This window comes from Oncorhynchus clarkii, chromosome 1, assembly GCF_045791955.1.
Source record: "Oncorhynchus clarkii lewisi isolate Uvic-CL-2024 chromosome 1, UVic_Ocla_1.0, whole genome shotgun sequence".
Lineage (NCBI taxonomy): Eukaryota > Metazoa > Chordata > Actinopteri > Salmoniformes > Salmonidae > Oncorhynchus > Oncorhynchus clarkii.
Genome location: NC_092147.1, coordinates 63477019 through 63490916, shown reverse-complemented (window position 1 = coordinate 63490916; position 13898 = coordinate 63477019).

Genomic DNA, 13898 nt, shown 5'->3' with positions numbered 1-13898 from the left:
CTCACAAATACACATGGACTGGGATGTTCTGTAATGATGTCAGTGATCACTGTGCAATTGCTTGTGCTAGAAATACAAAAATGACCAAACCCAATTATATTTGTAAAATACATTTTAGACAGTTACATGATCCGTACCATAACATTGACAGAGTAAGTCTGATTCTCAATGTTGTCACTGCCTGGGACTATTTTTATATGAAATGTGTCGATTTGTGTTGAACATGCACTTTGAATAAATTTAGAATCGGTGGAAGGGACAATCCCTGGTTGTTAGAATACTAGGTAGAATATATTGGAAAGATAAATGCATCTTGGCCTCAAGCTAGAGCGCTAAGAAACAAATGCACAGGATTTATCAGGAAGTCCAAATCAGATGACTATTAAAATGCAGTCGCAGAGAACCTAAACAACCCTACCAAGTTCTGGAAGCTAATCAAATCAGTGTCAGGTTCTAATGTATCCTCTAGCCTTCCTGACCATTTAATGATGGATTCTAATGAGTCAGTTAAAAACAAATTCTTATTTACAATGACAGCCTAGGAACAGTGGGTTAACTGCCTTGTTCAGGGGCAGAAAGACAGATTTTTACCTTGTCAGCTCAGGGATTCGATCTAGCAACGTTTATGTTACTGGCCCAATGCTCTAACCACTAACCTGCTGCCCCAACAAACACATTTTTTTTAAAACAAGCATCTGCTGGTTCAGTTTTTGATAATGGTGGGGCTCAGGTCTCTAATGTAAGCTCTGTTACAGTCAACTATGATATAGGCTCTCATGTGAACCATTTTAACTTTCAGCCTGTATCTTATACTGAGGTCTATAAAGCACTACAGGCTACAGACACTAAAAAGTCTGCAGGTCCAGACAACCTGGACCACCTACCTCTTAAAGAAAGCAGCTGGTATTACTGAACCTGTGGCTCACATTTTCAACTTGAGTCTCTTGACCAATTCCATACCCAGCATTTGGAAATCAGTCGTCCCACTGCTAAAGGGTGAAGACCCCTCAGATGCTAATAACTATCGTCCTATCTCTAAACTCCCTATCCTGGCCAAAGTCTATGAATCCCTAGTGAACTCACAGTTAAAACATCTTATTTAAAAATAACATACTGAGTGGGGTTCTGTCTGGCTTTAGATCGGGGCACAGCTATGGCAGTGGCAAACAACATCATTAATGCTCTTGATAAAAAGCAACATTATGCTGCTCTGTTTGTGAATTGATCAAAGGCCTTTGATTCAGTTGATCATGAATTGTTGCTAGCTAGACTCATTGGTGTCAGTGAAGGGGCAGTAAATTGGTTTAGGAACTATCTTTCTGACAGAACACAGTGTGTGTGTGTATATATACTGACAATCACAAGCCTAGCTTTCTTGATATTAATAGAGGTCTGCCCCAGGGTTCCATTTTTAGCTCCTGTGTTTTCAATTTTTATGAATGATTTGGGAAATGGGATGCAACCAGCAAAGTTGCATCTATATGCAGATGATAGTCATGTTCATGTGCTCCTTCTCTGGTTCAGGCTGTTGAAGAGCTCAAGACTGATTTTCAGTCACTGCAGGCCTCCCTTTATGGTCTTGAATGTACAAACAAACAAAATTCATGACCTTTACCAGACATAGAACTCTGCCGGAGAACGTTAGCATTGTCACATCTGGTGGCTTATCCATTGAAAAAGTGTCATCCTACAAATACCTAGGTATTTGGTTGGATGACAAGTTGTCCTTTAAAGTTAATGTGGATAATCTTGTGACAAAGCTTAAATTGAAATTGTGTTTTTATTTTTGTAATAAGGCTTGCTTCCCGCTTATAGCTAGAAAGAAGCTTGTTCAGGCCACTTTTCTCTCTGTAATTGATTATGGCGACTTGTTGTATATGCATGCAACCTCCTCCGTCTTACAAAGACTGGACTCTGTTTATCATGCATCCTTGTGCTTTATTACAAATGCCAAGTCACTCCCCCACCATTGCACATTGTACCAAATGGTAGGTTGGATCTCACTTTATATGCACAGAAATATACATTTTTATGAGTTCATCTACAAAACCCTTTTGGGTAAACTCCCTCTATAGTCAGTCTGGTCTCCTTCACCACCAGCAGTTACCATACCCGGTCTGCTAGGTGGTTGCTACTTAAATTCCCCAGGACATTCACAGTATTAGGCAAGACTGTCTTCTCTTCTTGTGCACCAGACACATGGAATAGTCTACAATCCATGCTTCATCTAGATATGTTAGTGCCACTGAATTAATTTAAAATACTGATGGGAGACCGTTACAGGGGAGTGTGAATGCTTTTTTTTAGTATGCTTTTTTAAAATATATTATTGTTGTATGTTTTAATTATGTAATGTATTGATTGTTGCTGCCTTCTTGGCCAGGTCTCCCTTGAAAAAGAGACTCTGGGTCTCAATGGTCTTTTCCTGGTTAAAAAAAGGTGAAATAAATAAAAATAGAACTAAGTTCTACAGTATTAGAAAAAATGTGATCGATACATGTGGATGACCTTGTTCATGTAGTGTTTGTAAACATCCTGCTCGGTTGATTAATAACCTGAACCAGATTACAGGCACTGGTTACAATAAGAAGCTTCCTCTTGAGCAGACAGCTTGATGAAAACCAGTTAATATTCAGGTCCCCAAGAAAGTAGACATCTATTTACATCACATACACTATCAAACATTTCACACACATTATTTATATACTGACTGTTAGCACTTGGTGGCCTATATAAACCCCCAAAAGAAAAGGCTTTAGATGTGCCATGTGAACCTGCAACCACAACACTTGACAGAAGATATTATTTAAGCATTACATGGATATGGCTCTGAATACAGTTGAAGTTGGAGGTTTACATACACACCGTAGTCAAATAATTTTAAACTCAGTTTTTCAACAATTCCTGACGTTTAATCCTAGTAAACAATTCCCTGTATTCGGATAGTTAGGATCACCACTTTTTTAAGAATGTCAAATGTCACATTATATCGACATAACCTGAAAGGCCGCTAAGCAAGGAAGAAGCCACTGCTCCAAAACCGCCATAGAAAAGCCAGACTACGGTTTGCAACTTCACATGGGGTACAAAGATTGTACTTTTTGGAGAAATGTCCTCTGGTCTGATGAAACAAAAATATAACTGTTTGGCCATAATGACCATCGTTATGTTTGGAGGAAAAAGAGGGAGGCTTGCAAGCCGAAGAACACCATCCCAACTGTGAAGCACGGGTGTGGCAGCATCATGTTGTGTTGTGCTTTGCTGCAAGAGGGACTGGTGCACTTTACAAAATAGATGGCATCATGAGGCAGGAAAACTATGTGGATATATTGAAGCAACATATTTCTCCAAAATGTACGATCTTTGTACCCATGTGAAGTTGCAAACCGTAGTCTGGCTTTTTTTTAAATGGCGGTTTTGGAGCAGTGGCTTCTTCCTTGCTGAGTGGCCTTTCAGGTTATGTCCATATAGGACTCGTTTTAATGTGGATATAAATACTTTTGTACCTGTTTCCTCCAGCATCTTCACAAGGTCCTTTGCTGTTGTTCTGGGATTGATTTGCACTTTTCGCAAAACAAAGTACGTTCATCTCTAGGAGACAGAACGCGTCTCCTTCCTGAGCGGCATGACTGCTGCATGGTCCCATGGTGTTTATACTTGCGTACTATTGTTTGTACAGATGAATGTGGTACCTTCAGGCATTTGGAAATTGCTCCCAAGGATGAACCAGACTTGTGGAGGTCTCCAATTTTTTTCTGAGGTCTTGGCTGATTTATTTTTGATTTTCCCATGATGTCAAGCCAAGAGGCACTGAGTTTGAAGGTAGGCCTTGAAATACCTCCACAGGTACACCTCCAGTTGACTCAAAGGATGTCAATTAGCCTATCAGAAGCTTCTAAAGCCATGACATCATTTTCTGGAATTTCCCAAGCTGTTTAAAGGCACAGTCAACTTAGTGTATGTAAACTTCTGACCCACTGGAATTGTGATACAGTGAAATAATCTGTCTGTAAACAATTTTTTGAAAAATTACTTGTGTCATGCACAAAGTAGATGTCCTAACCGACTTGCCAAAACTATACTTTGTTAACAATAAATTTGTGTGGTTGTGTGGTTGAAAAACAAGTTTTAATGACTCAAACCTAAGTGTATGTAAACTTCCGACTTCAACTGTATGCATACATAGCGTAACAATATCCGGATTATTTGCATCATTCCATTGAGTAGTTGTTTGTCAAAATCTACCATCACGAGCGCTACAAAACAACAGTGTCTAGGTATGCACATGGAGATCCTATTAATCTAATTCTATGGGTGTGCAAATTTTCTCCTGATGTGATTTAAGCATTGTTGTGGATGTAGAACATCCAATGTTGTTGTTTTTCTACCAAAAAAGTGTGAGAAAATAAACTAAATATAAATGATAGGGCCCTAGAGTTCCCATTTCTCAGGTGGTGAGTTAGCACTAATTGAATCAGGCCTATGTGTCATATTAGTGCACAAAATGATTAAGTTAAAATCATCTCTATAGAACCCCAAAAAATCTGGAGGCCTTTTTTGATGGTAAAATATAACAATAATAGCCTAATTGTCAACCCAAAATTCATGACAGACACATGATTAGGTTGCATATCTCAATATCTTGCAATCCTGCTTGGACATGTTGGACGTAACTTATTTATTGAATACCATCTCAGTATTCTAAATGACACTTCTTATTAAGCATTGGGAATTACTTTATACACATAATATTTTGGGGTGTGACCAAATCGTGGGCTGGTGCCACCAACTGAAACAGTTAGTGGCATCAGTGCCAACAGGGGAACTGGTTAGTCTGGGGGCCTGCTGATTTGAATTGCCTACTAATATTAAATCACATTGTCCACTCAATCAATTAATTTTTTCAGTTTAACTGTTGGCATTGAGATGTAGTAAAGCTGTAATGAGACGCAATAAGACCTTTGTTGAGAATTCCCACTGCTAATGGTGTGTCCTGGTGGGCCCACGCACTCCATCACATGTCCACTTGGAGAGAGACTAACAAGGCACTGACCTGAGCAGGCAAAAGGACTGCCAACCTGACCAATAGCAACCAATCAGTGGCCTGGAGAGGTCATGCTAGTTTGAGGAGCAAGTTTATGGCTTGCTAGTCTCTCATTACCATCTCACTCCACCCATCCCCCGAAGGTGCCAGAGAGACGACAGAGTAGCGGGTCACAGGTGTAAGTGAATCGCAGACCAACTCAACTGGAGAACCGCTACTTGAAGACCCTTCAATAATACATTCATTTTGAAACCATAGACTATTTTTTTTTTCTGTGTGCAATGTTGACAACCACTAACAATGGCATTCTGTGAGAAAGGTGTGAAATGTAGGGTGTGATGAGGGTGGGATGAAAACATGAAGTAAGAGTGAACAGCCCCAGCTATCCCCATATGGCCATATAGTATAATTAAATCTAGCTTACACAGTACACACTAATAAATTGGATCACAATGGTCTCAGAGGAGCATTTATACCCAGCCACCTACAGGGGATGTCATCTGTTGGAGTCAAGAGTATTAATGACCATGTGATGGGACACAATTGGCATGTTCGTCATTGCAGCCGAATTTAAAGGCGAGCCAAGGCTGACTGATCTGCAAATCCCCTTGCATCATAAATAACTAGTCAATATTACTTGTAAGTCAGTCACAATTTACTCATGATACATCAGGGTTTTGATGCTCTTGAACACGGTCACTGTGAGCAACAGGAAGTGCTGTGAGTAATGTGGTAGGAATTGCTGTCCTACCTTGTCCGTAGACTGCTTACAGGGTAAGGAAACCAATATGTAATTGTATAATTTGGGTGAAGCTTTGCACACGCTTGCCAATCACTTTTTTGGTTACTACATGATTTCATATGTGTTATTTCATAGTGTTGATGTCTTCACTGTTATTCTACAGTGTAGAAAATAGTAAAAACAAAAACCCTTGAATGAGTAGGTGTGTCCAAACTTTTGACTGGTACTGTAAGAGCAAGAACATTCAATGATTTGCAAGCATTCTGAGGCCTTATGCATTCTTAGTAGGCCTAATGTAAACACCAGATAACTGCACTAGACTGATCTATTGTGCAATGAGGTACAGAAGACAATGTGATGGTGTAATAGGTGTGCGAATGAGAGACTCTATTTAGAAAACCATACATTACATTATTTGAACCTCTCCAAAGCAGGCTGATGCAGAACTTTCAAAGGTTTTCATGGCATGTTTGACAGAAATTGCAGTTCAACTTTGAGGTCCTAGTTACTTTTTTTCACAAACAAGGAGGTTCTTAGATCTGTTTTACACCATTTATTTATGATTAATTTGTGTAATTGCCAGATTTGCTTTAAAGTTTGTTGGCTAATATAGATGTCAGACCTTACTACATTTGAATTTAGATGTGCGTCAAGTGCTTACAATCAAGGACCGGCATCCTAATTGAATTGAAATGGGCACGCCGATTCTGAATGTCCCCTCCAGTAAACCAGAATAGTTAAGACTGGTTTGGAAGTCAAGGGCTGCCAAGTTAGTGATCATTCCTTTTTAGATGGGGTATGTTAGTAGCCTGACAACTCACACTAAGTTATTCTGCTGCTCTGTCGTTCGCTACATACTTTAGTCTGAGACTGCCATCATTGAAGTCGTTTTTGGTGACCAGGGGCATGAGGGGCGTTGGTCAAAACAAAGTCTAACCAATCAGAGTATCAATGCCAATTACACATTTTCAAACCACTGCTTTACCAATGTGGGTTTTGGTTCTGGCCCAACCCATCGGTTTCTGGACCAATCAGATGACCCCGAATGTGTTCACATTTTGTGACAGGTCTGGGAGGTACTCAGATCCAGACTCGTTGCGGAGAAGAAACTAACGTCCATGGGTGTGGCATAGCGTTTGACTGTCAGGAGTCTGGGTAACCAGACAAGTATGTTAGCCTGGCCCAGCTCTGCATGTGTTATAGCCAACTCCTCTGACTATCAGTGTCATGCCACTGGACATGTAGGGATGAGTATCTTGAATGGTGTAAAGCAGTGTTTGGCTACAATAAAGTTCTGTAAAGTTCTGGCTCAGCAGATTTAGTTAGATGGGAATTCAATGAAGAGTCATAACTCTTCAGCTCTGATTAGAAGGGAGTTGGAAGACTTTCAACCACAAAACGAGTCTATACGCAATCATGGTATATTCTTTAAGTACCAATGAAACTCATTTGCGTAGATAACCGTGGTTTTATATACTTGTGTTTTGGTCTGGGTTTGTGTTTGGCCATGAATATGTGAGATCGGTCTGCTTTATGTGCTTCTTTAGTCCTAATGAAAAAGGAAATGTTGCCATCTAGAGGGGTTAAGACAGAAAGTGTATTATCGATATTGCTACACTATCACAGAGATAGTGAGAAGGGTCATATAGGCCAAAATCACCAGCAATGAGTAATTTGTGAAGATGTGAATGCACATCCATTACTGATAAAATATGTGGGCATGTTTACTGAACCAATGAACCAGCTATAGTGCGATACAATGCAAGACCTGCATCATAATATGATGTGCATTCAAGCAATTAACCTTGTTTCATTAGAGCTCACCGGGTTAGCCGTCAGTCTGCTTTCTCCTTCCTGTGTATTGTCAAGAGTTTTCTGTTCATCCCATCAACGATAGTTCATTCCCCACCACCAACCTTAATACTGTAGATTGCCTTATTGGCCCCAATTATAACAAATGTATAAAGGCTTTCCAAATGTAAAATAAACCCCTATGTCAATTTCCCCCCAAAAGCTTTGCTTTATAAAGTGTGAAAGAGTTCTAGCCTGGCGCAGGGCAGGTGTATTTGTCAAAATCAAATCAACGTTTATTGGTCGCCTACACAGGTTTGCTGATGTTATCACAGGTGCAGTGAAATGCTTATGTTTCTAGCGCCAACAGTGCAGAAATATCTAGCAGTACAATAACAATACACACGTAAAAAATTAAGTAATTAAGAAATATCAGAGCGAGCAGTGTTTACAGTGCATTCGGAAAGTATTCAGAACCCTTGACTTTTTCCCAAAATGTTTACAGCCTTATTCTAAAAAGTATGAAATAGTTTCCCCCTTCAATCTACACACAATACCCCATAATGACAAAGCAAATACTGTTTTAGAATTGTTTGCCAATTTATAAAAAAAACACTGAAATATCACAATTGCATTTTTGAAGCACCTTTGGCAACGATTACAGCCTCCAGTCTTCATGGATATGACGCTACAAGCTTGGCACATCTGTATTTTGGAGAGTTTGTCCATGTATGCTGAGGAACTTTAAGCTTTTGACCCTCTCCACTGCAGCCCAGACGATGTGGATGGGTGCGTGCTCTCTCTGCTGTCTCCTGTAGTCCAGGATCATCTCCTTCGTTTTGTTTACGGTGAGGGAGAGGTTATTTTCCTGGCACCACTCCGCCAGGGCTCTCTCCTCTCTGTAGGCTGTCTCACTGTTGTTGGTAATCAGGCCTACCACTGTTGTGTCAGCAAACTTGATGATTGAGTTGGAGACGTGAATAGCCACGCAGTCATGGGGGAACTGGGAGTACAAGAGGGGGCTGAGCACACATCCCTGTGGGGACCCCATGTTGAGGATCAGCATGGCGGAGGTGTTGTTGACTACCTTCACCAACTGGGGTCGCCCCGTCAGGAAGTCTAGGACCCAGTTGAGTTGCGACTCCACTTTGTCCCTGTACTGTTGTTTTGCCTCTTTGAATGCCTTACGGAGGTCATAGCTAGTCTGCACACATCCATGCTCCCAGTCACCTTGCCATGGTTAAATGTGGTGGTTTGCGCTTTCAGTGTTGCTTGAATACGTTTTTTGGTTTGGAAAAGTTAGAATCATCAACCTTCTCTATGTGCTTCCGGATGAACCCAGTCACAGAGTCAGTGTATACGTCAATACTATTCCCAGAGGCGATGCGGAACATTTTCTAGTCTGTGTAATGAAAACAAACAGTCTTGAAGCATAGATTCCGATTTGTCAGACCAACCTTGAACAGTCTATCACAGGTGCTTCCTGTTTAAGTTTCTGCCTATTGGCAGGGAGGAGCAGGATGGAGGTGTGATCCCACCATGAGTAGTTTATCATGAGACATACCCCTCCGCCTTCCAAATGCCTGTATCGCAAGAATCAATGTCATTTTTTTTCAGTTTTCATGAGCGTTTATGTCTGCTTGTTCTCATGTTGTATTTTTGGTCTCGTCTCCTTCGCTCCTTCTGTGCTGTGTTCACCTTTCCATTTACAGTGCCTTCGGAAAGTATTAACACCCCTCGACTTTTTCCACATTATATTGTGTTAGCTTCAGCAAGCACACTAATAACTATTGGTAGGAACCAACAGATATAATTCGATATGGTATTGTTTGATCGAAATGAGCAAGGTATATCCCAATATTGTCACCTACTGTACCTCTAACCTTCCTCTTAGCATACAATTATATATCTTTTTAAAAGGAGAGCAGAGTTCTCATCCCCTTACATATTTGATTGTTTTTGACAGGACAAATGTAAGTACATATAGGGAGAAACTGGTTCAATTATATTTAAAAATCTACTTCATATTCATCACATCCAGCACCACCCCAACATCAACATACACTCCCTCAAGTATTTATTTGTACAGTGAAGCTGCGATTTTAACCAATTATGAGTAGGCACGCCTGATTATAGCTGGTTAAAAATCACATGATACACACCAGATGACCTCATCGGAAACACTTGTCTTCCTCTATCTTTTAAATGAAAAGGTTTAACCACCATTAAAGCATGACTTAAGCTTATAGATGATTTGTGAAGCATTTATGTCGTGCTTATGAAGACAAAGTATGCTATATAAAGCCTTTTATAAAGTTGTAATTCATTTAAAGTGGAACCAAATTATTTCCTTTTGCCACTGGATGGCAGGCACACCAAGTACATGTGATCATGCAGAGACAGTTTTGGAACTCACCTATGCTAAATTAGTTGTGCATGTGAAAACTAGTTGTGCATGTGAACATTAGTTGTGCATGTGCAACACGCTGGCAATCAGGCTGGCATGTGACATTAACGATCCTCCGGCAAGTCATTCACATAGTCACACATTATGAAGAAAGTTAAAGGTTTGATGAGATTGTTCTGTGGATTTCATCGCTAATATAACTTGTTTCACTCTGCGATATCCACTTGGGTTTTACAGATAATGTGACTGCTTGCCAGTCAAAGAGACGATAGCAACCCGATTTTAAAACTGGCCGTAGGTCTGAGAACCAATGGCAATACAGCCAATATGTACTGTCCATCCTTGAATAGTTCAGAGAATTTGAGGTGCCGGTACTCAGCTTCGGTGAGCTCCGGCCCAAGTCAAGCACTGGTAGTAGATGACCATGGAAAGTCATCATGTTTGGAGTTTCTCTATTTACTGTAGCGACATAATCTCAAACTGGTCACAATTGACAATAACTAATTGTTTTTACTCCCCCCCCCCCCCCCGCTACGAATACAGTACTAATACAATTAACGATAACCATAATAATGACAATGATTTTTGGTATAAAAATAATACAAATAGACACAATGGCATTTTCCCTCAAATCCCTTCACATTGTAACCTCGACAAAGCACAGCCATCATTTGTGCCACGAAATTCACCACACATCGGCTATCACAATGAAGCAGTGAGAAAAAGAGCTAGTCAATCTAAGAATGTGTTTTCTAACCGATACAAATGGGCAAAAACATTAACAAATAAGTAAATCAATTGAGTAAGTGATCATGACATGTAAAAGTGTCCCTGTAACTGTTTGACTTTGATGAAGACTTCATCTTTAGCAAATAATAATATTTTGAATACGGGGAAAGTTACAGAAGCATAGCGTGCAATTTGGCCTGGCTGGCACAGTGTGCATGTTCCTCTGTATTGGACACTGGTGAGACATGCGAGACTCACCCGGCATAGATAAATATTTGTACTTGCCGCCCCCCCCCCCCCCCACCACCCTTCGCCTCAACAAGCAGAGAGGAGACTCTTTTCGTCGGAGAGGAGTTGATTGACGTACCCGCGCGTCACACGTGACGTCATTTTGAACATGCTAGAGACTTACAGTTTCTTGCAGTGGCTTTAGCTCCACCCCCTCTTTCTGCCAATATAAAGCTGGCGTCTATTCCATAACACGGGGCCTCGTTTTTCTACATATGGGAATCCAGGCAAGAAATTGTCACAAAATCGTATGCAAAACCCAAAACGTTTTGAACTAGCAACTCATCAGACCCCACCAGTGTCGCTTGTTTTGCTCTACGACATCCACAAACTCTACGGCAGTCGTCTGACGCCCACGTCCAAATTTCGAAGAGGTTTTCTCACAAAACCGTCTGTCCAGACTGAACCGTTTGAGCCACGTCACCAACATCGACAGATAAGACTCTCACAAACATTTGGCATTCTTGTTTTTGCTCTGCGACGCACACAAGCGTCTGAGGAGTCGCTGGAAGGTAACCCAGTACCAGGACATAAACATTGCACAACGTGAATAGGGTGAGGAGGAGTCTACCATGTCCGTAAGCAACTTTATCAATTTTCCAGATTCAGGTTCACTAACATGGTTTTACTATTGACAGCTACAGCTGATTTCAGGATTGTATATTGATTTGCTCTCCTTTAAATATTTGTAATCTGATGTATTCGTTTCACTCGCTGAATTGTTGAAGTATTCACACCCCTGAGTCAATACCGTGTAGAAGCACTTTGGGCAGGGATTACAGCTGTGTCTTTCACACCTGGATTGTGCGACATTTGGCTAGTATTCTTTTCAAAATTCTGTGAAATTGGTTGTTGATCATTGCTAGACAACCATTTTCAGGTTTTGCCATAGATTTAAGTAGATTTTGTCTGAATACTTTCCGAATGCACTGTACACCACACACATATTTAAAAAAATATACATACACCCCTCCCCTAACTGGAGTAAACTAATGAACAACACTTAGGCTTCTACTTCCAGATTATACATACTATATAAATGATGTACACAATCTATTTTCCAATAGTTATCTTTCATTTGTTTTTACTTCTATCCTTCAGCTACCCTCAACCCCTCTCATCTATTTCTGAAGACCATCCAGTTTGATTTCTATTTGCCATATATTCTTAACTGTGCGGTCTCACAAAAGTTCTGAACCTATATACATTTCACACACACAGTATATTTTACATGAGTCATCTTATTAGTCCCGACCCCGCACCCCCCCCCTCAGGAATTTGTCTGGTCTATTTATACAATAGTGTTTAAGATATCTTTACTCCACTGACACAGGGTGTTGCCGTTAGTTTAACTGATGTTGCGTAAGAGAAGTCAAACTTTTTGATGGAAGGTTCAATGTATCTTTGAACCGTCACACAGCAGTTCCTCTGCCTGAGATGGAGTTCTTAAATTGACCTTGTGGTCTTGAGACCACACAAATACTCATCTGGGTTGGGTCTTAGGGCCTAACCTAATGTCTTTATCTGGATTTTGTGGACTGTTCTTGAATCTATTCCCTCGGCTTGAAAATGTAGATTTTTTTTCTGTAGTCTCTCATGATCAAGCAGCTGGCCAGTGTGTGCGTAAATCTAGTCCTGGGTTCCGAGATGAACATTTCTGCAAATCAACATGACGAGAGCTTGGTATTGTAAGGTTCTATCTGCGTTTTTGTCAACATTTTATTATTGACGTAGCCTTGTTCTGTTCAATGGTCTCTACCTAAATAACACTCTAAATATCCCCAATTCATGTTAAGTTCAAAAGAATACAAGATAAAACAAACCAACGAGGGTTCAGAATGATAAAGCCAATTATCTCAGAATAATATTTTTTGCAGATAGAACCTCGTCTCAAGCTCTCAATGATTGATTTAGCTTTGAAGCTGCCCTTAAAGAATGAATCTGGTTCAGCTTTCTGCTATCTTGTCTGGTCATTCTGTATATTCATACTTTGAAGCAGTTAATGACACATATAGGGCCAGGAGTTTTCCCTGAGCATGTGACCTGGCCCAAACCATATAATATATGATTCTGGTCATCGAGATCTGTGTCTGGAAGTATTTTTTTCCTCAAGCATTAAGATGGTCATTTCGGAACCATTTACTAATCCATAGAATAGTCCTATGGAGGAAGGATTGTTGACCATTTTAATCTAAAAGTATAAATAAACGCCGACGTTCTGTACATTTGTTATGAAATGTATGAATAATGACTAAAATTGTATACATGTATACATGTATACATTTAAACGTAGAGCTATAACTAAACAGAATTCTACCCTGTCACTGTATGATTGTATGAAACTTATTAGAATCATACAACTAAATCTAATGTGTGTAGTTTTAGTCAAGAATTAGAACAAGGACTTTCTGTTCCTTTTTAGTATGTGAGCAGGGTGCAAGTGTGAAATGGAGCCATCGTCAAACAGGCTGGACTACTGTGTTCCTTACAGGACATTCTGTCCCCACCCAGGGAGGGGAGAGACCTTGGGCTTGTAGTAGATTGTTTAACAGGTGGCAGACAATGTATGAGTTGGAGAAGACTTGTGAACTATGTTGCCATTGTATCTGAGAGGAGGAGGGACATTTGACGAAATGTGAGGTATATAGACCAATGTACCGGAAATTATAAGGAGAGCTCTCTAAATAAACATTCCTGACAATTGTAGCTGGGCCTCCGTCTGATTCATTCCAACCAGTTTCCTACAAATTCTGGGTATCAGGCAGGGTAATCAATTCAAATGGGTTTATGAACACTGAGAACATAATTCTCGTGACAACATTACCTTGGAAGTAATGGATGACACAGCGGGATGAGGCGGAGCCCAGTCCCTTTGCGGAGTTAATTTTTCCAAGGTA